Genomic DNA, 27,788 nt, shown 5'->3' with positions numbered 1-27,788 from the left:
CCCACCAGAATCACTTTGGAGAAGACTAGCTTTTAAATAGCACAAACGTGGGCAACAGAGGCTGTAGTTACCACAAGTCTATCTGGTCTGTTTTCTTCTGTTTGAATGCTGAGACACATTTTCCAAAATAAATGACAGCCACATGCTTGCTTGCAGCAGGCTCTCCTTGCCTTACATGGAAAGTGTTTCTTGTAAGACACACAGGAAGAAAAGGTTAGATCAGTTTTTAGTTGTGGGATCTTTAAATGCTGTGCAGTAAGAAGCCTACTAATCTCATGTTGTTTTTTCCTCCACTGCTCACACCTCCCTCATTCCCCTCACCCAGTGAAAGCCTCTTGGCTGAAACATGATTTCTTATCCCCTTTTCTTAAGCACATGCTTTTTAACATCCTTTCTCATACCTAACAGCTAGCTGCTGTGACTCACTCAGGAAGGCAAGGCAAGGGAAGAGAGGAAGACAGGAAGCCTGGGGCACAATGCCAAAGGATAAACTTTTGCTTCAGACAGGTATGTAATTAGGCAAAAAAGCCTTCACAAGCACTTCTTCTCTCATTAGCATCTGTAGGGCAAACGGGGGCAGAAATTGGAGCCTAGAAATCTAGCACACTGTGCTAGATGCTGTACAAACACAGAACAAAAGAGGCTGGTGGTACAAAGATATCATGAGCTATCACGTGGGGAGATACCACTTCTTTAATCTGATGAGAGAGTTCAGATTAAAGAACTGGTTCCCTGTGATCTTACTCTAACAGCAGGTTCTTGCTATTTAACACCCAAAAGAAATCCAGAGCCATTTGGTCTACTGCAAACATGCAATAAAATCTGCATCATGCCTGTTCTTAATGCTTTCTTTGTTCATTACAGTGGATTCAGAATACTGAAAAGGAAATTAAAAGGTCACTCAGATACACGAGCTATTTGTGTTCCAGAAAATGCCAATACTTTGGCTCAGAAGCAAGAGTCACAGAGCAAGACTGCTTGGAAATGGGCTTGCCTCAAATTCTTATCAGTAAATATTTAACTCCCTTTTTATTTTTTATAGCTAGTCACTGACATGAGCTTGATACTTCATAAATATATAAAACCAGATTTATGAAAGCAACAAAGACTAAGACTTTCCTCGGCAACACCTCCCCTCTCCAGTTCCCATCTCTTTCCATCCTCTCCAAATCTTAACACAGCCCTGCCTCTGCTTTCATTTCTCCCTCATTCCTTCTTAAGATCACCACCACACCTCCTTACCCTCTCTGCACACACTCTAGCTCAAGCTTCACACGCAAGGGCGAGCCCTCCCTCTCCCACGCTGCTTGTGCTATTTCCTCAGCTGAACTCATTAACAATGTCTCGGGGCCTTCCCAGGCCTGCAGAAACCGCCCCGGGCATACAGGAATGAGTTTGTAAGGTTTTGAGGGCAGTTACTCTGTGCATTTGGCAAGGTCCAGGACGGCTCAGCAATAGCAGTCTAACTTGCGCAGGCACACCACCCCCTCCACAAGGGCTGAGCTGTTCTGGAGCTCAGTGCAGAGGTGATCTGCACGCTGGTAATGGAGGGTATGTTCCTTCATGCAAGGGAATATCACCATGCCACAGATAACCTGCATCAAGCTTTCTAAAACACTGTAACGGGGAACGCAGGGATCTGCTCAAGGGAAAAGGAAGCAAATGGCTCCTCTCTCATGTCAGATGTACTTGCAGAAAGTGTGCGGCTTTTGTGGCCATGGTTTGGGTTTGCTTTCTTGGGAGTGCAATGGAGGGACCTTTTGGGGTTATTTTTTTCATTTTTTTTAAACAGTTCCCCAGTTTAGTTGTAGAATCATAGAAAAGTTTGGGTTGGAAATGCCTCCTTGAGTGACAGAACCTATGCACCCCTCCTTGGCTGAGATGAAGAGCTGCGGTAGGGCATACCTTCCAAAGCTTGATCCTAGGCCAAAGCATGCCTGCAGCATGGTCTACAGTGGCAGTAGGGAGGATACCAAGATCAGCAGGACAGAGAACACTGGTTCATCACTATATAACATCTCCACTCATCTTGAACACTGACCCTGCCCATCAGAGCATATGCTCCTTTTTTTTTTGCCCACCCCCTCATTTTTTGTTGTTTAAAGGATATACATTCTGGCAGGACCAGTAAGACTGTAGTAACTTTTGTAATACAAACAAGACCCTTAAGAAGAGATCCCTGCCTCTTCTTGAAATCTTAGCATTTATCTGGCCTTTCCTTGCATTTTACCACCCCCAGTGCAGCTGCTCACTCTTCTGATTAAGGACAAAGATGAAATTGCTGTCTCCTTGCATGCTTGTAACTGGCCCCAGTGGTATTCTCAGGAAACCAGAGCCTGCTCCCAAATATGGCTATCAGCCGGCTTCACTTCTGTGGGTTTTGTCTTCTAGTAAGGAAGGCATTAAAATTTTAGAGCAACATATCATAACTGAATAACTCTACCATTAATCCCAATGTCTTCAAATGCACCCTTCCTCCTTCAGACAAGGAGTCCTCTAGGTTTTAGTCCAGCAGGTGCTAAAACAGTGTGGCCCAGAGACTTAGCTCTGCCAGAGACCCACAGTAAGTTTGCAACTACCTTCAAACTACAGTATTTTGCAGTTAAAGCTGCCTGCAAGACCACCTTGTCTCACTGAATGCAGCAGCCACAAGACTGCTGCTAAGCAGCACTGTACAAACACACCATCACAGGTGTGATGATACAAAACAGACAGCCCAAGAGCACCCACAAGTCTTCCAAAAATTACTGGTGGTTTGTGAGCACAAATGGGAAGGGCAACGTAGTACAACAGTGCATGGTCTGAGGCAAACCCCTCAGGCTCCAAGACAAACACCTCCTCTACCTCTGCTTCTTTCTCTAGAAGGGCAGAATCCCTTCTCCAGAGGTTCACATTTTCCTGAAAGGGGAATTGAGCCATGCCCTGCTATAAGCCTTCCAGAGTAAAGCAAGAGATAACACATCAACAGATTGCTCACAAGACCTGTGCTACTGCCTTCTCACAGTATTGGTTAAACAGTGAGCACTAGCACCCACACACACTTTGAACTGCTCCACAGCCCTTTTGTATGTATAGAAAGTTGGTACTTGCAGTCTCTCAAGAAGGAAGGAGAAAGCTAATATTTGTTTTACCTTAATCCCATCACCGTATACTCACTGAACTATGGGAAATTTTTCTTGTTAAATCAAGGCAGCTTCCTTGATATCAACAACAAATCCTCCACTCTATTCCAGAAATCATAAATTCTACCACCACATTCTTTGTTTGACACCCTCCTTAGTAAATACATCAATACTGACAACCCACTTATCTTTACACAGAACACTAGCACAGAGGGCTGCTGGACAGGGTCAAAAAAGAAACGCTGACCGGAACGAGATTTACAGGCACAGAAGAAGGAGCTGCCTTCATCTACACCCAGACAAGAAGCCCTCAGAAGAGCTCGGTTCATAACCTCGCCTGTTCCAGCTGCATGTGCAATAAAGAACACACAAGTCAGCATAGCAGTGCAGGCTCGGACAGCTTTTCACACTGCGTTAGGGCAGCAGACCTCCAGTGGCAGAGCAATGTGCCCCTTCCCACATGACGATTCCTTAGGAATACATGAAATTATATTTATGAATAACAGCGTCATTTTCAGCAGCAAGGACTGAAGTTTCTCTTAGTGTTGTGTCAAGTGCTTCGTACCCCATGCAAAGACACAACAGGGAAAAACTGTGGGTGCAACCCTCCAATGCCTGCATCCAGACTGTGGGATGTCATGGTCTACCTGGCACTCAGGCATTTGCCTGCCTCAGTACAGCACTGCTAAACAGGAACAGCAACTCACAAGTACACAAGAGGTCAAACAACTACTCTGTCAGGGAGAATATAGAAAACAATTACTTATGTGAAAAAATATCCCTATTTTCTCTCACTAAAACAACACCGCTTTGGGACATGAACTGATGCAGATTTGCAAAGCAGGTGCATTTGCTAGCAAAACCAAACCAAATTACCACAAAGAAGGTGGGGTGGAACATCCCGTTTTATGTTGAAGAACAAAGCACAGAGAAAATAACTAAGAGCAAAACAGATGGAGAAATTATTCAGCTGATCATACTGATCCGGAACACAGGATTCAATTGCCACCTATGTACACACACACATCAGATCCACAACCCAAACAACATTTCATGCAGACTGTGTTATTTGTAAATACACATTTAGAAATTCAGGGAAATAACCTGAAACACTGGATCTGAAAAATATTACAGTCCATTGCAGACAGGATTGAAAACAAAGACAATCTGTGTAACAAAGCAAAACACAGCTAGAGAAGAACGTCTGCTACTTTTATCAGGAATACCATATGGTTGGTAGCTGAAGTATGGAGAATGAGTTCATTCATATTTAAAAGCCAAAGTAATAGGTCACTCCTTCCAAGATTAGAGGAGAAAATGCCTGTTCCCCCTCCCCTCTTCCAGTCCCATCACTCCCAGTCCAGATTTGCCTTTCAGAAGAACCAGTGCTGCCAGTATTCTGGCCCACACAGTCAAGCTCAGATGACAGGATGCCAGAATGAGGATGAGAACATTCCTGTAGGAGTTTTGCTTAGCCCTAACAACAGACTGGTTTATCCACAGTCCAGTCAGAGCTTCAATACTGGAAGACTAGTTTTGTCACCATCAGATTACTGTAATGCTCTGGAGCTGTGAGGCATTTGGCAGCAGTAAGCATGGTTAGCACAGTAAACCTGAACTGCGATTGAGAAGCCATCCTCAATTCCTGAAAGCACTGCACAGAACCGCAACTAACGCAGTTAGTTCAGACCAGAGCACCCAAAAACACGACCTTCTTCAGCAAATGTGAGGCAGGCACATGGCAGCAATGCCTTACAGTATTTTGCAGAACACAGGCACAGCAGGCTGAGAAAGCTTCTAATTCAGCAGTTCTACCCTACACAGCAGTTATAAGGCAAGAGGGACAATCTGAATGCATCCATGTTATGTCTTAAAATACCCCAGATCAATAAGGTCTTTTTCTTTTTGAGCACCTGGTGCTCAAACGGTGAGTATCATTTAATTGTGAAAGTCTCGTGCAGGGAGATAAGACCCCTGGTACTAGCAATCTCCCTCAACAGCTGTCAAAATACAGCACACAAGTTAATTCACTTATTGTAAGAGTCCCTCAGTCACAACAAGGGACTCCCATATTTGCTGGTCCTTTTCTTCCCAAATCTGAATCCACACTTGCTCTCTGAAATTCAAGCATTCGCTTTATCAATTGAGTTTTCGTTGCAAGAGACTGATAGCAAAAAGGATTAGAAGGATTTTACAGCAACGCTGAGCAGTCTAAGCCACAAAGAGAACACTATAGAAAAGCCTACTCTGACAATCCAGTGCCAGAAATAAATGAAATGGAAAATGACAGGCCAGATTAACCAGTACCAGCATTGTTTACCAGATCCATCCAGGTCACAACATGTCCCTGTCTATCCCCTCCATCCTTTTAAAACACTCCAGTCCAAGCCTAGGTAAGTTACTGCCCCCAACCCACGCATCTCGCTTTGCATTCACTTTCTACCCATGGAAGGAAATTCAGGCAAGAAACCAAGAGATGAGCACTCCTACACACAGAGCAATCCAGAAGTGTCTCCAGCAGAGCCAAGTGTTTGCTTACAGGGAGACAAAAAGGCAGTTTCCCCTGTACCTGGTGTATAGTTCTCATGTAGAGTTCAAGTTCCTTGTTAAGCCAGCAAGGCTTTTTCAGCCTCCTTACAAGCAATAAGAAGAAAAGGAGTGCACCACTGAAGAGACAAGGACAACAACTGTCTCATAGCAGAAAGTGCTAGAAGGAAAAAGAAATGCAGTAACTGAATTTTAGCTATTGCCAGGCTAAGTATTTACTGAAAGAGGAGCCTAGCAATCTCATCTTGGGACCAGGAGCTTCATCTTTATGCTTATAAAAGGCAACTTTTGACGGCAAGTTTGTAGAACGGTCATTTCCTCCCATGTGGTGCAGCAATCTTGTATGGAAGCTGAAAACTGGATGCAGGTTTCTGTATTTAAAGCCTTCTGCAACTCAGGCTTCTGCACACAGCTCATGTTCTTATTTAAAATTTTCCATGCCACCAAAAGTTATTCCCAATCAATTCCTAGTAAGATCTATAGTCTACATTTCTTCCAAGTGCCAGCAAAAGCATCACATAATTAAATGAATTTTCAGACACAGGGGGCAATCAATAGTCCTGGAAATCAGAAAGGTTGCAGCATAGCTTTAACCAAGCCAAAGGCTACTGGGAGAGATTAAATATGGATTTCCCTATGAACATTTCTAGGCTCCTTTTTTTTTCCTAGTATCATTAATTCTGCTTGTGCCTAACAATGATCAAACCACCTTCTTACTGTTTTCAGGAAAGGCAGATTTTTGTGGAGACAAACAAAATCCTTTTCAAGTGTGGAACTTGGGACTGCCTATCCATTTTAGGATGACCTGAATACAGAGCTGGAGATGGGTCCTCTTTGCTCTGGAGGGCACAAAGCAGTGGGAGCCTGAAAAGAAACCAGCAGTTGCGTGGGTGACCCCAAAGCAAGCACACACGACTGCAGGAAGTGGCAGTGGCCAAAATGACTCTGCATGTAGCACCTATCCTCTGCCAAGGATAAAGAGGCTGATGGCAAAAGGCTGGTATTTCACAGGGCTGACAAAAAGAAAATATAAGTCTTTTACATTGTCTTTTCCCAAGTCTGCCTTCTCAGCTCTGTAGTCCCACCATTAAGCTTCATTAGCAAGGAGAGCTATGATTACTTCCAGCTTACAAGCAGTTAAGCTTCACCTCAAAAATCTCACTTTGAATCACGTATTTGTCATCTATCCAGTAATTAAAGGATTTATTTTTTTTTCTTCTGTAAATTAAAAGGAGCTTCAGGTATTAAGAGATGGCCCCAAGCTGCTCTGCCATGGTCTTAACTTTAGACTCACGATACCTCGGTTGCTCATTACCTCTCACAACACAGAGAAGAAAAACAGGGGCATAGCAAAGCCTTCAAACCTGGAAGGACCAGATTTATCCTGTGAGATATCAAAATGACCACACCTACATCAATGAGTACGCTATGATCTGAACAGAGAAAGTAACATTTCACACTCCAATCTTACATGCACAGATGTAGAGAAGTTTTTCAGACAAAGGCAGGATTTCCCAGTTGAGGGAGTCCCTTTCAGTAATCACTGCTCATCAGACACTCACAAACCCCAGCACAACAGCATTATTTTTGTGTTGTTCTCTAAACACCAAGTATTTTCCCACATGATATCCTCCTTGTCTCTAAACTGGAGAGACATCAATTTGATAGATGGACAACCCGATAAAGAACTTGGCTGGATGGCCACACACAGAGTTGCAGTCAATGGTTCAATGCCCAATTGGAGACTCGTAATGAGCAGTGTCCCTCAGGGATTGGTATTTGGACTGGTCTTGTTCAATAATTTTGTCAGTGACATGGACAGTGTGATCAAGTGTGCCCTCAGCAAGTTTACTGATGACACCAAGCTGTGTGGTTCAGTTGATACACTGGAGGGAAGGAATGCCATCCAGAGGGACCTTGACACGCTTGTGAGGTGTGCAGTTCTGGTGTCCTCAACATAAAAAGGACATGGAACTGTTGGAACAAGTCCAGAGGAGGCCACAAGGATGATCAGGGGACTGGAGTACCTCCCATATGAAGACAGGCTGAGAAAGCTGGGGCTGTTCAGGCTGGAGAAGAGAAGGCTGAGTGGAGACCTCATAGAAGCCTTCCAGTATCTGAAGGAGGCCTGTAAGGATGCTGGGGAGGGACTCTTCATTAGGGACTGTAGTGATAGGACAAGGGGTAACAGGTTCAGACTTTAACAGAGGAAGTTTAGACAGGATGCAAGGAAGAAATTCTGTACTGTGAGGGCAGTGAGGTACTGGAATGGGTTGCCCAGGGAGGTTGTGAATGCTCCATCCCTGGCGGTGTTCAAGGCCCGGTTGGAGAGAGCCTTGAATGACATGGTCTAGTGTGAGGCTCCCCTGCCCATGGCAGGGGGATTAGAACTGGATGATCTTAAGGTCCTATTCTTAGTTATGATTCTATTTTAGCTTTCCTGTCCAATGAAGTATTTCCATTTGATGATGCAAAAGAAGACATGGTTCAGCTCAAGTGCTACTACTTAAGAGATGCTCAAATTCACCCTCCTCCAGAACAAAGACAAATAACTCAAACTTAGGTATTTGGTATCTCAAGACAAAAAAACAAAACAATCTAAAACAAACAAACAAAAAAAAAACAAAAAAAAATCCCCCCCAAAAAAAACAAAGAAAAAAAAAGAAAAACAAAAAACCACCCCGACAACACCCACAGGACAAAGTATCTTGAGCTGTTGTTCAAGAGATCTTCCTCTGTGGCATACCTATCACTCCATGCCTGCATTCTAGATAAACTAATTTATTCTATGCTTACTAAAGCAAAATGTGCTCCTCCACAGCCTGCAACACCATGAGGAGCAAGGCACTCCAGAAGCCACCACTGGTTCAGCAGCAGCAGAGATCCCTCTCTGCTTTTTTCTGCCTTAACATGTTCCACCCATGAACAGCATTTCTGCATTAAGACTGTTTTTCTTTCCAGGCCAGGTAGCAGCCCTGTATTCCCAAGTTTGGCAATTACCTGAGACCAAATGACTAAACGAATAAAGACTCCTGTGTCCAGCTACAGGAATGCCAATGCTTGCACCCCACCCCATGCTGTACATAAACTCTGGTCCTCCCCACACACGTAGAAGGTCACCACCTCCCCATGTGCCAGGTATGACTGGCACAACCCTGCACCACCAGCTGAAGGCTTGGCAACCTTACAGCCACACACTGGGGAAACCACAACATAATGAAGTCACACACCGCAGTAACAAGGCATGTGGCAGCCACGCATTATGCCCTATTACACTGGAAATGGTCATTAAATGTGGAAGCAAATAAACATACCATTTTTACTCAATGAGTTTTTGCTTCTATACTTTAACTCTTCTTGTTCCATAAGACATCAAAGAAGCTCATCCTGTGTTACAGAGGGTTACCTATAAAATACAGCCAAGTGCAAGTCTCACTGCAGCAATGTCTTCTTCACAGAAATACCAAGGAAAAATAATGGGGTTGAAGCTTTTAATACCAAGGTAAACTTAACTGAACTTACTTAAAACTTCTTTTGCCAAATACATCCTAAAGGCAAAAACCTATGGCCAAATAATAACACTCATATCCCCAGGGTGTACAATCAACAGCATGAGAGACTGCAGTGGTGCTTGAAAACAATGTTATATGGATGGAAATGTTTTATCTGTTCTCAGACATGTATGTCCTGAATACATACTTTCATCAGAGGATGAAGGAATGGGAAAAAAGGGAGATAAGTTGGCACATCCAGATAGGCAAAGATGTTTCTACTTGATACAAGACAAGAACTCAAAGCAAGAAATCTTCCTTCTCCCTGTGTTAAACACAACAGCTTCTCTTGAGAGGACACCTACGACCTCTTACCATTTCTTCTTGGATCTATGCTCTACAGAGACAGAATTGATAGTAAAGAGCCTCATAGCCCAGACTCCAGCAGGCAGGGGAACATCACATAAACATGTGGATTTCACAGAAGTCTTCCCAATCCTCTTCTGAGTCTTCTGTTGTTCTCTGGCCAGTAGCAATGATTTCACTCATGGGGAACCAAGCTCAGTATTTCTCTTGAGGGAAGATCTCATGAGGGACACTCACATACTACATGTAGCCTGAACTATCTTGAAAAACATCCAGACTCACCACTTGTATCCAGACCTACACAACCTGAGTATCTGCTCCAAGCAGGAAGTTGGGTCTATAGTAGCTCCAGAGATCCAACCTTTGTAATTCTGTCTTTTTACAACCAAAACTAGTATTTCTCAGCAGGAAACTAAGTAACACTGTTTCTTTCAAGAAGCAGTTCCTGGACACAAGGAGACCAGTAGACTGTTGCAAGGTTTGTCTTCCCAAGGGTACATCACCTTTCTAAGGGAAGCTTCACATAAAAGAAACAGGCTAGCTCAGTTTTAATGAGTTATGTTTTCACATGCATTTTATTTCCCTACTTTCCTCATTGCATGTTATTGGCCTTTAACTGTTATTTGTTAATCACAGTTAGAGAGCATTGGGTAGCACACTGTAAATTACATTTTGATAACAGACACATAGTGACAGAACTGATCTACCCTCAAAAACTGTAAGCATATTGGTATGCAAAAATTCACATGCAAAACAAGCTCATCTAGCTTGCTGATCCATTTCCTGCAGATGCTAGAGGCTTTGATAGGCAGGAAGCAGGTAGAGAAGCCCAGGCAACAACTACATCCCATTCATGGCACTATGCAAAGCTCGCATTAACACTGCCTACGCTAATCACCTATTAACCTTACTTGTTTTGCTCCTTAGAAGCTAATAGAGCCTCAGCCACTGGAGCTGTCAGTCTCTTCTCACTGGGAGGGTAGCTTAAATACCTTTCTCAGCTTTCCATTCCTTGGCAGCAGGCACAGTGTCACACTCACACAGGGATTCCAAATACCCTGTTTGTAATATTCTTATTTTCCTTCCCTTCCCCAAAAAGTGGAGAGGATCTCTGCAGCAGTCTTTCAAGCACCAGGTACAGAGGCTGTTGCAGCAATCACCCTCCCAGGACAAGTCAGAAATAACTCTGAATTCATTGGCTCATCCCACTATAACTAATGAGTTAAGCCAGCTTCAAAAAGCCTGCTTAAAATACCTTACCTGCTCCTCCTTAACCTCTGGTATCTCCAAAAATTTGCTTCAACTTGAAAAACAGGCTGTCTTCTACACTTGCAACAAATTCTACCATCACCAGTACAGTATTTTTGGCTTCATAGACAAAAAGGAGACAGAAGAACTCAAGACAAGGAAGGCTAAGATAAGAATGAGTCCTAGAAAAAAAATAGATAAAAAAAATAAAAAAGGTGTAGGTAGAAGATACTGATTTTACATGTAATATAGATCTTCACAGCCTGGAAGATAAAAAAAATAAAATGCTCTGCACTCTTTGCTATATCAGTCCTATAAAATCCACCACTAGTGGGAATGAATCAAATTGAGCATCCAGCATGAGGCACTGAAAGGGAGAAAACATTGCATTGAACTTCTCTGAGCAACCAGCGAGTGTCCACTATATCTTTATGGAACTTAGGATACACATGTGCCCTTGTTAACACTTGCCTAAGCTGAATAATCTCTCTCAACAGCTCCAAGTACTACTTTAAGTAGAAAGAAGGTGCAAAATTCCCCTGAGTACTGGGAATCTGTTAAACAGTTGGCATAAAAAGGAAAAAAATAATAAAAATCAATGTATGCTTGAAACATCTGGAGTCAGTTATGCAGCAATTAAATGCACAGTGCAGGAGGACTATAAAACTCCAGCTTGCTCTAGCAAATATGGTTGCATGCCACCAACTACTTTGGGGGGAGGAAATAAAAACCTTATCACATATCTCAAATTCAGCAAGGCTTGTCTGGAACAGTGCTTGGAGAGGTTGCAGCATGTGCATCATTTCGAAAGCAGCAGTATTTCTGACTCAAGTCCTCTTCAGTCAGCACCAACCAACGCACTAGTATACTCATGGCTGGAAACAGTGGAAAAGACCAGTCACAGGTACACAGATAAACCAAGGTAATAGAGATCAACTTGCGAGGAGCAACCAGAACTATTTTCACAGCCATGCTTCCAGAGTTCAGAAGCATGTTAGAGCCAACTGTTAACATTCAGTGGCTCAAATACATCAATTCCTTCCAACTTTAGTGTTCAGGCCCTTTCAAAAGACTACAATACACATATCTTTTCCCACCTCCTTGTGCTGCCTCACACTTTATGCAGCACAGCTTGGTTTTAGTTAATAAACAAGTAAATACCACCAACAAAAACACACCTAAATTCTTCTGAAGAATCTAGGTGTTTCTTGTGAGTCACTTAAAACATAGAACAGAGGCCCTGACCTACTCCGCAGCAGGCCTACCTTCAGGTGACATACCTCTCGAATAGGAGATGTGATGTAGCCAGGTTTTTACTTCACTGTGTATTTCATATTGATGAGTTCACTCCGGGCTTTTACTACCATAAAACTGCCCCTGTGTCAATACAGAGGTGAGTCCTTGCCCCAGAATTAAGCTACGTATCAACAGCTCTGATGCCTATTACAAATAGCTGTCCTTTCTTGGGATTCTTGCAACAGATTTGCTGAACTGCTAGAGAAAACTGCTTTCTCTTAGGAGCTGCAGAGCCCTTCCTGTTGGAAAGGTAAAGAGAAGAGAGTAATTCAGCAAATGAGATAGTAGACCAGCTATACTGCTGATTTCCTGCAAGAGCCACAGTAAAGACATTAGCAGCACCCATTCCCCCATGCACACTTTCCTTTTCACCTAAGAACCCATCCTCATACAGAAGTACCTCAATCTATACATCCCATGTGAGAACACTTTGCCTCACTGCAGCTCCTGTTTAAGGAGCATAAGGTCAGAGCCTGATCCTCTACTACAGTCAGAGGGGAAATCACACCCAAAGGTAGTGCTGCATTTCAACCTGCCACTCCAAGGTTAGGCAAGGTACCTGATCACCAGCTAGTTTGACACAAGCATCTCCCAAGATGCTAAGCTCTACCTGTAAACACAACTGGCTTTTAAGGCAACAGAACTGGAGAGGAATCAGCCGGGGAGCACAGGGTTACAGCAAGATAATCTTCCCATTCTCATATGCAGCAAGTTGTTTGTCACATCAGAAGTTAAAGAGCCTTTTTGTAATGTGTTTATTGATTATTAAAATATGCTAATTTAAAAAATAGCTTCATATGGGATAAATACAGATTAAAAAAATCACAATCAAGAAGCATCAGTTCCACAAAATGCTGGGGGAAAGTGAGGAGGAGGTGGGAAGAAGCAACTATTATAGGTCAAATGGAACAAAATACTGTCTCCATGATGTGGTGGCTGCTGAAAACCAGTCTCCCTTTCTCTCAACCAGAGATTAAACCAGAGAATCACAAGGGTTAAGCTGTCCGTCAAGTTACCTTAAAATAAACACCAAAAACCCCACTAAAAATCCAGCACTGTCTAGAATCCAAACTCTCGGTTCATACATAAAGAAACAGGCAGAAGTCCCCTCTGGCTTCCTACCAGTACAGCAGAAAGAAAAGATCTGGGGAGAAAAACATACCGATTTTAAATATTCTGTACTGTTTCCTTAATTTTTAATACCAAGAAATTCCCATATGCCCTGGAATTTCACACCACATTACCACTTGAAAAGGAGAGACTAACCTCAGAAAAAAAGAAGTCAAAATATATACAAAGAAGAAACCCTGGTATGTATGAAGGGATGCAGATGAGCACTGACTGACCCCAGAGTGGACATCACTCTCAAAAGCACTTGGATTTTAGGCTTTCCATGTTACAAGTGGTTCTAGTAGACAAGGGGGAACAGACAAGAAAGCACAGGTTAGAGAGCTTTCAAGGCCTTACGGGAAGCTTTGCACAGGAGCTGTTCAGAAATGCTTCTGCCATCTTCCTCTTTTCCTACTTCACAGGATAATAAAATAGGGGAGCAGCATCCTGTGTTCTGTACTGCAGCTTGGCTACGGTCTCCCTCTCACACACACCATTTCAGGGTAACTATTTCCTAAGCCATAAGCAGGATGCTCAAAAGTGATAGAATATGAATAACTAAGTACAGGGCACTCATTTGCAGGAAGTGCCCTGCATATACCAATTGAGAGTAAAGAAAAGATAAAAGCAACAATGCACGCGCCTTCTGGTTTTTATGTTCAGGTCATAAAAGCAATCACCACCCTGAAAATGAGCATTTCCAGGGATTTAACAACTGTTGGGTTAATAGTGCTAGGCAAAAGCGGTTATGCCTAGCCCATAATTTTACCCACGTAAAATGCATCACAATGCACCTGTTAGTAATGCCTCTTCAGGATACTGTCAACAGAATCAACCTTAAAAAACAACTGCTGCTTGGAAGCAGTGATAAACCCATTTACACAGCTACTGCTTCCATGCAGGTCTGCATCAAGGAGCTGCTGGACTACCTTTGTGCTCTGCTCTGCACAGTCACTAACAAAAAAGCATCTTAAATTAGTCTCTTCAGATGGGCATCCTCTGCTGGATGCTTTCTCCCTCTGCCCCAATACCTTTTTGCAGATGTTTCCAAGCTCACCTGATCTAGACATTATGTCTACGTAGCCAAAAACTGTGTAGTTTACAAAAAGGTCAGATTTTTATATCATCACCCTTAGGCCTTTTTCAGTTCCACATAAGGAAAAAGCATTCTCCATCAAAATGAAACACTACAAGAGCATTGCTCTGATATGCAGATGATAGTTGCATGGATGCACTCAGATACTCTCTGTCTTCTAGGGAAGATTTTAACTTGTCTAAATCCCTTCTATCCCTCTGTTCTGTACTGACACTAAACAGGGTCTCAACCACCCTGCCCAGAGAACAGTCCCTAGTGAAAGACTGCAAACTCACTTACAAATTCACCAGAAGGCCAGCTCAGCCAGACTCAGGACAGATTATCCATGGAAGATTGCCACAATCTATCCTCGGAGAGCCTGCTCTCACAAACCAAATGCCTGTACTAGAAGACCTGATTTTAGAAGCACAAGGATGAGCTTCTCATCAGCTTTGTACTGCCAAGAAAAGGCTAAAGAGGCTAACTCAGTACATTTCTCCTCTTCCTTTTTTGATCTGCAAGACATTATTAACAGCTTTTTCTGATGCAATCATTTCACATCAGATGCAACCTATATCTTCACCACCACCCCTTCCCCACAGCCACAAATAAGTTTATAGTTTTAACGGGCTTTGTGTGTGTGTGTATCATACTACATGCAAAGTTGTATTTCCCTATGTACCTAGGCTTCAAGCACCTCTCTACTGCTGTGCAGTTCACCTTTAGACTGGGAGCAGATCACTGGCATAAACCAAAACAACATACAGGCTGCATACACATTCATCCTAGAGAGCTTCCAGAGCTCTTTGGACTAGTGATCAGAAGTTAGTCTCTTTAAGAGTATTTAAAAGCATTTGAGAAGCTGTATTTGTCTGCTTTAGCTAAGGAAGGAGGAAAGAAAAGACAGAAGGGAAAATATCTCTTAAGTTTCAGCTACATGCTGACTTGCATTCTTTCAAATGCATGTCGCAACATGAAACAAAAGATACCAATATATTCAAGTCCAACGTGTCTTGCATCAAAAAGCATTTTATTTAACACAAAAAAATACAGACACATTCACCGAAATAGTTAAGATACCTATTTAACTGAAGTGTACAAGGATCACTCAGAAGCACCCAAAAAATCTCAAAATATTTAAATGGGCTCTCCTAACAAGACCCTCTCAAAACTCAAACCTGTGTACTCTAAGTAGCAGTTGCAGTAAACAAGAACAGGCCAGCACAGCAAGAAGAGTGGTAGCAAAGGAGCTTAAAGCCTTATGGCTGCTAGAGGGATCTGAGGGGAAGAGGGCATAGTCAGAAGAATTATCCCTATCCTGATTAACATCAGAACAAAAGCTCACATTAGTTCGTCAGCACTAGGACTCCCCTAGAGCACTGGATAATAACCTTGTTGAAAGCCTTAGAGGGATTTCCTCCCCACCCCCAATCTACATTCCTTCTTTAAAGGAGGATAAAAGGAGGAGGACCAAAAAGCAGGTTTAGCTCCCTGGAAGACATATCCAGGTAGTTTCTTGCCACTAAAGCAAAATATACTAGCAAGATAGGTTTTCAAAGGTAACATCTGGGAGCAGGTAGAGTGTTGGGAGAGGGAGGAATCAAAACAGTTTTCTGCTCAAGATGGCTTATCCTGCATGCTGAACTCTGTAAGGCAAGAGCGCAACAGTTTCTACAGCAAAAGCAGGGAGTGGTAAGGGAGCAAAGAACACCAGGTAAAAAACAGCTTGTGGTATCTGAACACCACAGAAAAACAGGTTAACAGAGGTGCCAGGAAAAATGCTAAGGCATGGCTACAAAAGAGTCAGACCCTAACAACATTTTAGAACAGCAGCTTTCAAAACAGGAAGCAATGTTAAAGTAACTGGCTGTCTCGCTGCAGAACAACATGGAAGGCAGCACATTTTGACTTTAGTCTACAGAAAAGTCACGGCATTTGAATGAAATGTGGGTTTAAAGCAAAGCGTCAGGAAAAGTATTAGTTTTCATCTTACCCAGTTTGAGACAAGCTGGCATACAATGGTTGTCAGTATGATTAAAGTGATGATTCAGTGACGATAGGTTGATTCACACACCTAGGAAAACACCAAAAAAATTACGTATTAGCTGTGAATACACAGGGGATAAGAATGTCACCCTGTCACATGAAAGAGCTGCAAGGCTGAAAGGTAGAAGCAGCTCCACAATGTTTTTAGGACACAGCTATGCTTCAGACACAGACATTACACATAAAATTCAGATGTGGGTTTGAGATATACTGCACAAGTTCCTACAAAACAAAGAATATTCAAAACTACCCAAGTGTAAGAACAGGTCACAGTTTCAAGCACAGCAGAGTGTTATTAAAAACACTGAAAACTCAAACTTTGTAGATTCTTCTTTTCAACGGGATAGAAACTTCTGAGATGCAACCCAAAATCGTGCAGTTCTAATCTGTGTAAGTCCAGCCATCTGATACACACCTGCACTTCTACAAATAAAGATCTAGTGATCACAAAAAACAAATACTGCATATTTCCAAGCATAAGAGAGTAGAAATTTACTTCCATAGTGCCAAAAGAACCATGAGTACGTTTTATTGTACCTTATCCCCACACAGCCTTTTTATTCAGCATTAATATTAAAAATTCCAAGACTTAATAAGAAAATAATGTTACTAATAAGGTAATCTTCCCCCTTTGGAAAGCACAGCAACAGAGAACTGGGCAAACTGGTCATCCAAAAGTGAAAGTAAAAGCTGTGCAGCTGAAAGGAATTTTTGTCTAGCCTGCTTAGAGATCTCCTTTGTTGTTAAACACTTCATTGTCACATTTAAATGTCAGCTTTTTCAGTCTCAGACTTGTGCAAGCCCTTGCAAAACAGCACACCAGAAACAGATTTGAGATGGAGGTTCTCACAGCTAATTGAATTAGAAGTAAACCTAGCAACTCCTCTTTGTGTCTCTCATTCAACTTAAATAATCATAAGCTAAACAAAAGAGACAACTCCCTGATCATACAACCCTGCTCCCTATACCCATGAGGTGGGGTTTAATGGATCTTTGATAGCAGACTTGGGTTGTTTTAGACTCTGCTCACAAAGCCAGGGCAAAGCTTGCAATGAGTCTCCAGCATATTTTTGCTGCACACCACAGAACCAGTTTTCAGCATTTCAGGATCATGTAGCTCTTTACATTAATGCTTTAGTTTTATAAAGACATACTACCACATTTTCTTAGGGGGGAAACAGGAGCCTCCCTCTCCTGAAGCAAGCAGCATGCCCTTTTTGGACTTTCAAAAGGAGTGAGGAGCCCTCAGAGAGGAGCTGGGTTTAAAGCTTTCAGGATGAACCCACATGTGGCCACTGGGTCGCCAGTGGCATATGTGGTGGCAGATGGAGAAGTGAAGCTTTCATACCCTCTGAGCAATGCTCTGCAATTTTGACACTTCTCTTGAAAAGCAGAGATGTCATCACCCTTCCAGGCTGGTGCTCTGGCACAGAACTGATCCTCCTCAGGCTGTGTACCGACACCAAAAGATAACCTACACAGGCTATTCTGAAGGCAGCTGCTGCCTTAACTTTCAAATATAATGAATGCCCACAAAGCAGAGAACCATGCATTACTGGTAAGTCTTCTTCACTGCACATCAACTTCCTTTTGCCTTCTGGCTCATTAGAGAGCAACACATACCCAGTATGCATCTTCACCTTCCCTCCACCCCTCATTTAAAGGGGTTTTAATTAACATTAGAGCACCTTACTAGGTCTAACAAATAAAATGCCTTGTGAGAGTGACTAGCACAATAAGGATCCAATAAACAAAGCAGATCTGGCATACCCCACAGTGTAATTGTATTAGTGTGGGCTGTTTCAATCCTACTTCTTGAAGACTTCCCAGAAGTTATTTACCAAGAAGAAAAACCAACCCAACAACCAAAAACAATCCAAACATGTTAAATAGGTCAGAGACAGTCAGGCATTTCACTCATCTATGCATTTAAAACTACACATACAAACTAAAGCTCTTTTCAAAGCAAGGTGCCTTTAACAACTACTGTTGAAAAATCAAGTTGCAAGTTTAGCTACTGAAAGATCTGTATTTTTATGCAGCAGCAGAACATCACTCTCAAGCTCACTTACAGAATTTGGGGAGTGTATTTTTATTTGGTTTGGGGTTTTTTTTCTGGATTTGCTTTTAAGAATGAAGTATCAAGAGGATTGCCCTCTTAAAACTTGTGCTCCCTTAAGAGTCCTGCAGAAACATATTCAATACTCCAACATAACTTTTGATCTATCTTTGTCTTCAAACAAGATGCAAACTTGGTTTTGATTAGACGTTCTTTCAATTCCCACCCATTTTACTACAAAACCCTACTAAACCAATGCAAGGAAACACAAGGAACAGCAGCAAACCACAGCAACATTTAATTACAGGCCAGGAGGAAAATGAGTTGAGGGAAAATGTGAACAGCTTTAAGGTTTTCAAAATGGTTCTGGAGTTTTTAAAGTGTAAGCTAAGGAAGCTATGAACAGACATGTAGATTACTGATTCAATTCTGAGCATGAGGTTGAAATGGTACACATTTCAGCCTAGTAAAGTTCAAGGATCTACAAGGAAGTCATTCCTATGGCAAGTGAGTTTATGCTGCTGGAACGGAAGCCATTCTAGTCTACAGTAAAATACAATGCAGGGTTTCACTCACAACACAAAAGTGCCTCCAGAAGTCAGTTTGCTTCTACCATGCTCTACCAGCTCCAAAAGTTGGACTTTACCTTACCTACAAGGTTACTGCTGCAGAGGTGATGACCAACCCATTCCACTTAACACTCACCTATACCAGGAAGCACATTTACTACTAGGTGGGCTTAGTTGCCAGGATAGCAGTTCCTCTCAGGGAATCACCAGAGCGACATGACACATCAATCCTCTGCACAGTGGAGAAGATTCTCAGCGTACACTCCACTTTCACAGCCTGCCCACCATTCAATGCACAGGTGAAGAAAGAGAAAACTGAGGCAAAAAGACAACCAAAGCAGTGCGAAAGAGGTTGGGGTTTCATACCTCTAACTTATGGTCCTGCAGCTCTTTGACAGTGTGAGCTTCTTCAATAAACTGTCTTGAATTATCATTGTTTAAAATAAATTAATAATCAAGCAAACAACAGGCCAGGCTTCCTCTAGTCTCTTATAGCATCACTAGGCTCAGTCTGAAAATACCGTGTTTGCAGGCTGCATCACAAAGTAAGCCATGCAGGAATACTAGGCTTCCTGTGAGAGAGCAATAACTGCCACTACCCAATAACAAAACTAAAGCATGTGGATGGTGGGTGAAAATATTTCTTGCTACATATAAAAGTTTGCTTCCTGAAATTTATAGAAGCATTTCCATTTCCTGCTAGCAAAGTCAAGGAAAATACTGTCTGCATAACTATGGAAGAGCAAAACCAGGTGAATTACACAGAAAGACTTGCGAAGTGTCATCTACCTATCCCTAACTACTACCCTCTGTGCTAGGAGTTAAATTGTTACCTCTGAAGTAATTCAATTTGTACCCAGAATAGCTTCTTTACAGAGATTAAACACGTATGATGGCATTTCTAAAGACATCACACTTGTCATGACAACTAGATAAACGTAATTGCAGACTACTGTACTTTTGGCAAGAGGAATCTACCGTAACCAATACCACAGTATCAGCAAGCATCTTTGCTACATACAGGTTAAGTTTTCCCTTTTCCTGTTTTAGGAAACGCCTTCATGTTTCTATTTACACACTCCTAAAGCAGAATTCAATCCCTGCTGCATTCCCCCCACCCCCGGAACCCAACCCTGCCAGTGAAAGACTGCCTCTCACCCAGCTAAGCCTGATCAGCTGGGATCAGCTGGTTATAGCAGCCAACAAGTGGCTCAGAGGGTAGGGGAGCTGCGGGGAGTCCTTGTACTAAGCAGAGCACACAACAGGGTGCAGACTTGGAAGTGCAGGACCAAGGCTTCCAAGCTACTGACCTTTCAAGCAGGTATTAGCAGGCAATGAGCTTCTCTGGGAGGATCTCAAGTTAGCAGGAAGAGATGCAGCTTTTAAAGGAATAGTAGAAAACAGCAGTAGCCTGACAGACTCTGGGTGCAGCATCAAACCTTCCTGAACTGACAGCTGCCAGCAGCTTACAGCTGTTTTCTTACAAATGCAAAAATAAGCAGAAGACGTATTTGGGCGGTATTGCAGTAGATGGCTGTGGTGAGAGCAAGTAGCACTGATAAAAAGCAGAAGTGATGCAACAGGAACAGCCACAGACACAGAAACCCAAATCTCCAGCTAAAAGGTTGCACAGCTGAGGAGCTGAGGTTAAGACCACTGAGACTGCTCTTACTGAGCGCTGAAACAATTCTCCAGGTAGGAATAAAGTAGCTGAAAACAACCACGATCACAGGACAGAACTAATCCCATCAAAAATCACTACACCACAGGCAGGACACACATTTAGTGACTTCAGTAACTGCTGTTTGCCAACTCCCCAAGCAGCTCATAAGCTCAAGCAGCCATTTCAGCGCACCTCCACATGTTGCACTAAACATAAACTCTGCTGACAACTGTCTGGAAACTGTTTCAGCAGAGACAGCCACTGAACAACTCAAGGACATCAGGTCCTCCTCACACACCACACGGGGTCAATTTGCATGACAAGCGGAGAGAAGGTGACAGAACCAAAGTTTCTGCTACAGCAGTATTGTGGCTGGGAAATTACAGCCTCCAGGAGACAGATCTCACTGAAGCATCTGAGTATAAAAAAGGACTTTCAAATAGGAACATGAGGGCATCTGCGTTTTTACGATGAGCAGGTTGTGGTGTCATTGTCATGTGCTACTCTGCTCTACAATGAGATGCAACACCATTAAGTGATAACAGTTATCTTTGGTTTTAAAAGCTTGATTAGGTTACAGGTCTTTCAGGCACACTTCCTTCCTCCCAGTGGCCCCTTTAAGAAACATGCCTTCCTACTTTCCGACTGTACTCTCTTTTCCAGTGGTCCATAAACCAGTCATTTATGTAACAGGACAAGCCAATTTAAGTGAGCAGATGGAACTCCAAACAAGAAAAGTTATTTTCTTCTCCAAGTTTTGCTTACAGAATCACTCCCAGAAATAACATGCAAGTTATAAAAAGACAGAAGTGACAGCTGTAAAACTGCCAGTGCCACAACTGACCTCCAGATTACAATACTGGAAAGAATTATTCTCTCTGCACAGATGTATGTCCCCCAGAAATAACATGGCATGGAAAGAAGAAAAGGAGGCAGACTTACAAAGAGATTTATGACAGACACCTGAAGAAAAGGCAGTGGATGAAATAAACGACAAACTGCAGACACAAAAGCACTGATCCTTAGAGCACTGGCATTTAATATGCAAATTCTCCCTCTGCTCAGGCATTTTGCCTCCCTTTGATGTATACAGACAAGTTCTAACTGGAGATGCAGGCTGGGGAGAGTCCCCTTTTCCCATTATCTCAAGTATTTTTCTCCAAGCAACAGTTAAGTACTCTGAAAAGAACTATCTCACTTCTGCTTCTGGTTGGGGGGGGAAGGGGGAAGGAACACGCATAAAAAATAAGTATAAAAATTGTTATTATAGGAAAGAGGCAATGTCTTCCCAGCTCTGATGCAGGCAAGCTGGTGTCTGATACCTATAGGGCAGCCTAGGAGAAGAGAAGGACAAGCTGAACAACAGAGGACAGTAAAGATACTCTGGATCAGATCCAGATGTCAGGAGCTTAGCCCTAATGCATGAAAAATTAAAGAGGTTAAAACCTCCTATTAAGAACCCTTCTTCCCATTATTCTGACAACGACTCTCCCGAACAAGCTGCACTGCTCCAGAAACCTCATGAATTACGGTGACAATAGACTCCTGCCAAGAGAAGCACCATTACATAATAGCATTTATGGGAACACGCACAAAAAGCCACTAGGAAGCGCAACCTGACAAGTGCAAAATCCTCTGTGCCCATCAGCTCAGTTTAGCTCTGGACCATTCCAAAGGCAGCTTCAGGATATTTTTAGTTTATATGTTTACTTCCTCTCACCTCCTTCCACCCGACAAAACCTGTTTCTGTAACTGCCCCGAGATCCAAGTCCATTCCCAACAACGTAACCCCCTTGAGAATAAACCCACTTGAAACTACTGTATTTGCATTAATCTGCTTAGAAGAATGCTACAGAAATGGAAAAAAAAACAACAAACAAAACCAACGTGTCACTGCTTGCATTAAGTAAAGTTAGAAATGAGAGCTACTTATTATAGCCTTCTCACATCCTTTACTCCTTTTCTTTTACTCAATTTTAGGGGTACTTACAACAGTTACTGCTTTTCAGCTCTCAAAAGCCCGGCGCCGCTATTTTTGAGTTCCAGATCCTCTGAGGGATTTAGGATGGATTCGTTACACACATACGAGTTCAGGCTGGGCACTGCACATTGAAGGCAGCTGCCAGGGGAGGTCTGACCTCCATGCGCTGTCAGAGTACCATAAATAAGAAAGCAAAGATGAAGCCCTCACGAACACAAAGTTTCTCACGTTAGACCATCTGCAGCAGTGCCTTCACCCGTACCTTGCTCCCGGACACTCCGCGTCTCTCCACGAACCCATAAGCCGTCCTAAAGGTATCACAGAGCAGGGCACACTTCCCGGCTGTTACTCCCGGGGGTTTTAAGCCCCAGCGGTTCTCCCCACACGCCTAACTACACACCTCACAGCCCGCAGCCCTCAGAGGAAGCCGTGACGCGGGGGAGACGCCGCTACCGCCGGTGACGTTATGCAACAGCCCCGGCGGGACAGCCCCGCCGCGGCCCCGAGGGAAGCGGGGGCCGTCCCCCGGCCACGCGGGCAGGGGTCGGCCGCCTAGCGGGTCTCTCCCTCAGCCGGCGGGGGCCGCTCCGCCCCACGCCCGGGGAAGCGTCGCAGACACCTTCGGCCTCACTCGGCGCCCGAGACGCGCTCCTCCGCTCGCAGCCCCGCCGGAGCCAGGACGCTACCGCTGCCAGCGCCGGGCCGGCCCTCAGCGGCGCAGCCGAGGGTGCGAGCCGCACCACCCTCCCCCCGCGGCGGCTCACCGGTGGTTCACGGCTGCAGGGGCGGCGGGGCGGCGCTGCCGCAGCGCTGGGGCTGAAGGTCGGCGGCCGCACGCCCCGGCCGCCCCGGCGTCTCACCCGCGCAACGCCCCGGCCGCCGCCGCCGCCCGCCAGGCCCCGCCCCGCGCACCGCCGGCCGGGCACCAGGGACGGGGCGGGGCGGGGCGGGCCTTAAAGTGACCGCGCGGCGGCAGCTCCCGGCGCAGCCGGTGGGGGGCGCTGCGGGGCGCTGCCGTTCCGCCTGCTGCGAGCGGCTGCTGCGGCGGGTCTGATGGGATCAGAGAATCACAGAATGGTTTGGGTTGGAAAGGACCTTGAGAACATCCAGTGCCAAATCCCCTGCAATGGGCAGGGACACCTCGCACCAGACCATGTCATCCAAGGCTCTGTCCAACCTGGCCTTGAACACTGCCAGGGATGGAGCATTCACAACCTCCCTGGGCAACCCATTCCAGCACCTCACTGCCCTCACAGTAAAGAATTTCTTCCGTACATCCAGTCTAAATTTCCTCTGTTATAGTCTGAACCCGTTACCCCTTGTCCTGTCACTACAGTCCCTAATGAAGAATCCCTCCCCAGCATCCCTATAGGCCCCCTTCAGATACTGGAAGGCTGCTAGGAGGTCTCCACGCAGCCTTCTCTTCTCGAGGCTGAACAGCCCCAACTTTCTCAGCCTGTCTTCATACAGAAGGTGCTCCAGTCCCCTGATCATCCTCGTGGCCCTCCTCTGGACTTGCTCCAACAGTTCCATGTCCTTTTTATGTTGAGGACATCAGAACAACACTCCACCATGTGAGTGGTGGGAGCCCCAGCGCAAACTGCAGACACAGGTATCAGGGGAGCCCTGTGTCAAACCCCCTCCCGTGGAGCTGCACAGAAACGTGGCACTTGGGAGCAATGGATGTGAATGGGGCCGGAGCCCTCTCTGACCTTCCACTGCTCATCTCCATCATAGCAGGAGGCAAGAACGCGGCTGCAAAACCCAGCGGTTGGAAGAAGGCAAATGTTACACCCATCTTCAAAAAAGGCAAGAAGGACCCAGGAAACTACCAGCCAGTCAGCCCCTTGGCAGGAGGGCTGGTCTAGATGATCTGCAGAGGCCCCTTCCAACCATAATAATTCAGTGATTCTGTATTTTCAAGCCTCTGTTGCCAGGCCCAGGGGTTTTTCCTACTGTGAGGTGCCCATTGCCTTGTCCATGGCTGTGAATTGCAGCAGAACCTGGGCAGCGGAGAGTCTTTACTTCTGGTGTGTTGCTGTGAGTACCCCACAGCACACAGAAGCCATGCAGAGCCCCCTCAGCAGCTGCTGTTTGAGCAGACAGCCATCTGCCGGCCTGCTCCTTGCCCCATCTCCTGTCTCCAAGCTGGCAGCCCCTTTGGCTTTCCTCCAGCTGTACCAGACTGGTGGCAGGGCTGGGGAAACATTGACCACGCTGGCTCTGTCCTGCTGTGCAGCACCAGCAGAGACAGGAGCTTCAATGGAAGGTCCATGGCTGGAGGAGAAGAAATTGCTCTCAGGGCTTTGGTGCACACAGGCATAGTGGGAAGGTCTACACCTTCTGACACCCCCTCTCTCTGCATCTACATCTGTTTACAGCCCCTCTCAAGACAACACTTCTGTATCCACAGAGCACGCATGAAACCAAGAAGCATATCTGTGCTTTCCTTTCTCTTCTTTGAATTAACACCTTCTGTAGATCTGCTACATTATTCATATTTCACTATGGAGAGTGAGCTGTTCTCCTTCTTAGTTGGGGGAGGCAAACGTAGCTCTACTGGAAAGGTGAAGTTTACTTTTCCTTATTTTCTGCAAAAGCACACTGATCATTCCTAGTAAAAGCCCATAATAGGCTATAGAAATGTCTTACTACCACTTGATCGGATGTAGGAGATGAATATGGTACATGACAAAACATTTCCTATAAACACTCCTCTTGCAAAGCACTTCAAAAACAAAAAGCAGGAAAAACCTACATGGTCACCCGGAAAACATGCCTGAAGGCAGGAAGGAAGAGAGTGGGAGTTAGAGCTGCACACAGACCTACCAATTCACACAGCTGCTCTCTTTGGGAAACCTCGGACACGAGCCAATATTTTCCCTCTGTCCTTTGTGTTTTGCTCCAGTTTGATCCATTGGTGCAGCTCTCCTGGACCTGGAGAGAAGTTCAGAAACCCACGCACCTCTGAAAGGAGGCTGCCACGCTGCTCCCTCTGCTCATGGCATAAACGCACACAGAAAAGTGCAATTCCTGGCAAATTCTCACTAAACTGATCTCTCACAGGGGCTGGTTCACATTTTGGGGTTCAACTATTTAAAGTCTTTAAATATTTAGAGGTACTTTTTAATTTCTATGTTATATCTCATTTCCCTAATTATTATTCATATCTATTTCTCTTTATAACTGTATTAGGACCCTTTGAGGCCTCAGATACACTCATGTATCTGGCTTGCTATTTTTTTATCATGGAATCACAAAAATCAGAATTTGCAGATTGTATGTCCAAAGTATTGGACAGACATAAAGTAATGCTTTTTACATTGGATTTGCCATACTGCACCAGACCACTGATCTGTCTAATCCAATACTCTGATTCCGGCATTAGCCAACAGACGATGTTTCAGAGGAAGTAAATGCAACCAACTGCCCCCAGCACAGGAACTGCCCTCTTCACAGTCAAGAACCTGTGATCTCCTGGTTCAATTCTTTTCAGTCTTCAGGTTCTGAACAGGGATGTGAAATATTTTCCCTTTATTACATGTCAATAAAGGAAAATCAGGAGGTGCCAGTACCAGAGAGCCTCTCCCTCAGGCAAAAAGTTTATGGTCTCAGTGCAGGTATTTTGGCACAATTTTCCCAATAGTCAAAGGCTTTCAGGTTGCTTGAACAGACATGAAAAGAAATAATGAACTGAAACTTTTAATTTTGGGTAGTATAAATTTTAAAGCATGAATGCTGCCAAACTTCATCAGAAGGTCAAAGCATGCTTATTTTGTGCAGCCCCATCTGATTAAACAATTAATTTCTTATTGTTTATTGTTGTGGTTTAAACCCAGTCAGCCATAAATCACGCAGTCTCTCTCTCACACCCCCCACTTCTTGCCCTCCCCCTGCTCCCGAAGGGATGGGGGGGAGAATCAAAAGAATGTAACTCCCAGGGGTTGAGATAAGAGCAGTTTAGTAACTAAGGTATAACATAAATCACTACTGCTACTACCAATAATAATAAAGATAAAGGAAATAACAAGGCAAGGGAAGACAATACAACACCTCATCACCCGCTGACTGATAACTCACCGCCTCCTCCAACCCCGCAGTGCCCTAGCCCTTCCAGGTAACTCTCCATTACATCCTGGGCATGACGTGCTGTGGTACAGAATACCTCTTTGGCTAGTTTGGGTCAGGTGCCCTGTCTCTGCTTCCTGCTGGTACCCTCCTCCCCGGCAGAGCATGAGACTCAGAAAGTCTTTGGTCAGAGTAAACATTACTGAGCAACAACTAAAAACATTGATGTTATCAGTGCTGCTCCCAGGCTGAAAGTCAAAAACACAGCACTGCACCAGCTCCAGAAGGAGAAAAAATTACTGCTACTCCTGAACCCAGGATGTTGCTTTTATTCCACAGGAGGAGTTTTACTATCACATGAGTCTTAGCCCACTGATATATTCCCTCCTGGCAGAGATACCTACAGGCATTGTGTCAGTCTGCAGCTTGTGGCAGGGGGCTGATGGAAGACAGCAGCTCATACATGGGGTAGTGGGGTGCCCCACATCACATTTCACCCCAGCCCCCTTGGCAAACACACAGCAGTAGGGTGGTAGGGGAGGCTGGGCTGGAGAAGCTCTGTTTTACAGCAATACAAAGCATCTCTCCTAGAGCAGCAAACACAAGCTATTCTGCATGCCTTGATAGATCCCCACAGGGACAGTTCCTGTCATCCAGATCCAGACCTGCCACTGGATTATTCAGATAAAAGCAACATCTTTTTAATCCCAGCCATGAAATTCTTATCTTCTCCTTCAAACTGCTGAAAGCCCTTCAAATCCTTCTGAAAACAAACGGTACCTTTCACCCTCACACACATACCTGCCCATCTCTTCCAACCCATGATGGACTCCACAAGTTATCAATGTTTGCGCAGGTGCCACATATCTGACATGACCCTCATTTCAAGTTAATTTCACTTTTGAGAGAGAAGCCACAGATAAAATGTAATGCCTGATGGTAGTGTTCAGCTGGAAAAGGTCTCATGACAGTTGAAGCACTATCAGAGGAGAAAAAAAATAGCTTAAGAGATAATGTTACCACAGGCTGTGACACAATCCATCCTGCGCATAAGCCCTGGTAACGTTACCATCCAGTGCAATGTCCTCCTCCCCAGCATTATGTGCTCCTGCAGATGAGGAGGGAACACTATACCTGCTCCATGCCA

The 27,788-nt window shown here is 44.3% G+C and overlaps 1 protein-coding gene across 6 annotated transcripts in view; it reads right to left on the bottom strand.

Annotated features, from left to right (window-relative positions):
* SUSD6 (sushi domain containing 6) overlaps positions 1-23,411 on the bottom strand; it is an 82,926-nt gene extending 59,515 nt beyond the window's left edge. For 2 of the 6 annotated variants that reach the window (XM_031049051.2, XM_031049056.2), the window contains exons 1-2: positions 22,836-22,967; positions 16,249-16,329 (exon numbers count right to left, since the gene is read on the bottom strand). The gene's annotated coding sequence lies outside the window, so the exon portion shown is untranslated. The other 4 variants (XM_034061851.1, XM_034061852.1, XM_031049052.2 and 1 more) reach the window with 4 other exon arrangements.
* Between the last annotated feature and the right edge of the window lie 4,377 nt (positions 23,412-27,788).

Source organism: Melopsittacus undulatus, chromosome 4, assembly GCF_012275295.1.
Source record: "Melopsittacus undulatus isolate bMelUnd1 chromosome 4, bMelUnd1.mat.Z, whole genome shotgun sequence".
NCBI lineage: Eukaryota > Metazoa > Chordata > Aves > Psittaciformes > Psittaculidae > Melopsittacus > Melopsittacus undulatus.
Note: the sequence above shows the minus strand (reverse complement) of the source record. Positions and strands in the feature narration are given on the sequence as shown.